The following is a 2,892-nucleotide window of genomic DNA, read 5'->3' as shown; positions in this document are numbered from 1 at the left end:
ACAACAGGAGGGCTGGAAGGAGTCCTTGGTTGTCAAACCTGACTGAGCATCTGAATCACCTGGGAAGCTCCTGACTGGCAGATTCCCGGGCCCCGCCCCCTGGGAGTCGCGAAGTGCGGAGTGGAGCCTTGCACGGAGCGACCTCCTGAGACCTACGGGATACTACGCGTCTCCAGCTGTGGCGCGGCCCCGTCTTCCCAGCGAGCCCTGCCCCACGCGTGCCCCACGCGTAAATTCTCCTACCTCTGTTGTAAAGATGGGAAAACAGAGACAACTGAGGGGCAGCGATATTAACCGATGTAGCGAATGCTCCGTAGATGGTGGAGCGCAGACCCTAGCCAGTTAGTTATCTTTGTCCATACAGTAAACGGGGTTGTTGGGCTCATCTAAAGCAGACTTTGGATTCTCCATTCTATTTTCCACGTTGCTTCTTAAAACTCACCTCGAGAATCCAAGAATCAGAACCTAGGGAAGTACAAGCAACTAGTAGGATGAGTAGGGAAAAAAGATTTTAAGACGTTGGGAATGAAGAAGACAGAGGGAACTTCACGTCTGGTGAATTGCCATTATAAATATTATTTTAGAGACACTTAGACCAAAGAGAATGGCCTTTAATTGCTAGTGTTTAGAAATTCCCATGATTCTGTGAAGATTTTAAGGCATTTTTAATTGTAGAAAATTGGGAAAATGCAGGAGATGAAGAAAATAAAAATACCTCATCTACTGCTCAGAGATATTATTTTAGTTTATTTTAGTATTTATTCCTACTTTGTGTATTTGTATTTATATATTTTCATTTTCTCCCTAAATTGAGATCATACTGTATGTGCAATACAGTAGCTTTTTTTCACTTAATGTTATGTTGCAAACATTTATTATCATTAAAAAATTCAAGTTTCCCATACTGAATATGCAACCTAATACAAATTAAATGAGTGGCTAAGACAAATAGTGGCATCTTTTTATAAGGAAAAGTAGTTGAAGTTCTTTTTTTGACTGTGCAATGCTGCACTGGGGTCTGGATCTGCTGGCCTTTTAGTTCCCTTCCCCTCTATCATCTACGATAAGGGTGTGTGTGTGTGTGTGTGGTCATGGAGCAGGAGAAAAAGTGATGATTCTCACCCCTTCACCCAAAACTACCTTCAGTCCCTCTTCCCATTCAAAATGATGGATCTGTTTTGTACTGTTTTGTTTTTTGAACACTGGATTCTTTTCATAGGAGAGCTGGTTTGTAAATAAAAATGTTGCATTCAATGGATATCGAAAGCCTACTAGATGAAAAATGCTAGGCTAGGCCTATTATGGGCAACAAAAATCGTTTGTGGATAATGACTCCCTCTCAAGCTATTTCTCTACCGCTTTTTCTTTGGAAGAGGTTTAATTTACTATCCCCATGCTCTCATTGACATTCACTTCTTAGACTGCAGCAATTTGGTTTCTACCCCCACCACCCATTAATAATTCCATCAAATCCAACAGCTTCTTTGCAGCTAGCATCTTATCAAGCATTTGATAATATTAACCATTCACTTCTTGACTTCTTCTCTCGTCATTTATGACATCAGATTCTGTTTTCTGATTTTTTTGGCTCCTCTGTCTTTACACAGCTCTTACATGTTCCTGGCCAGGGTGCTTACATCCTCAGCTTCTTCCCTTCTCTTTTCTCTCTGCATTCTGGGAATTCTCATTCATGTTTACAACTTAACTCCTAAATACTGCATAAATGTTTATTTCCAACTGTATTCTGGATATCTCCTGAATGTCCAACTAGAGATCACCATTTCCCCCACAGAACCTGCCCCTTTTACTTTATTTTAAAATCTTGGTAACTGCATCATTGTTCACTCAGTCACTCATGACTAGAAACCTTGGAGGTATCTCAACCATGCTTCTTGGTCAATGAGTCACCAATCCTATTGTCTCCACAACTAAGATGTTTGGCATTCTTCCTTTCCTTGTCATTCCTAGTGCCATTGCTTTGATCAGGTCTCTATCATTACCTACCTGAACTATTGTTCCAAGAGCATCCTCATCGTTCTCCCCAATTCTACCCTTTCTGCACTCTATATTACCTTCCATTCCCTTGTGTAATCACTGCCCCCACCCACCATTACTCCATTACTGTACAATTGTGTACAACAGCATTAAGAATGGCTAATGTTCTCATCCAAATGTCAAATTTCTGGATCCTCCTTCCATTTAATATTTATATGAACATAGTTCAAACACTCTTTCCAACACCACATTTTTATCTTTGATGATAGTAGTGGAGAGTTTCTCCTAGGCACTTCTTGCTCTCATCCCTTTGAATTTAAATCTCACTCCTGTCATCTGGCTTTTATTTCTTTCCTGAAAGAGGAGTATTGTCTCTCTTTGTTTCTTTTGCCAAAGCAAAACCAAGGCTTCTAGACCCGGACCTCACATGGACATTGGGAGAAAAATCTTTATATTTTTCCTTCTTATATTAATCTAAGCTAATTTTCAAATAGTAAGTGCTAGTTCAATAATGCTTATTTCTCTGAAATGAAACAAACAACAGACCAGTAGATCTTAATGGAGTGAATATTTTAACTTCTAGGTAATTAAATCTTTTGGTAGAGGCTGTGATAATCATGGCTCTACCCTTGAATTAAAGCTACTATTCAATTATTTTTTCTTGTCTATCTACTTAAGAAATTACTAAAATTTAACATTATATATTCCTGTATGACAGGTGAGGTATTCTGCTTCCCATGGCTCCAGCTATTGTTTTATTTTCTCACAGGTTGCTTCTAAGTTATGCAGGATTTCTCCCCTGCCCCTGGAAATGAACTCACTGCATTTGAAGTGATATATATTTCAGACCAAACACAAAAAGTACTACATTCATTTCCTAAGCAATACTTCCTAAGG

This window comes from Phyllostomus discolor, chromosome 2 (genome assembly GCF_004126475.2).
Source record: "Phyllostomus discolor isolate MPI-MPIP mPhyDis1 chromosome 2, mPhyDis1.pri.v3, whole genome shotgun sequence".
NCBI classification, from domain to species: Eukaryota; Metazoa; Chordata; class Mammalia; order Chiroptera; family Phyllostomidae; genus Phyllostomus; species Phyllostomus discolor.
This window is presented reverse-complemented; position numbering follows the sequence as displayed.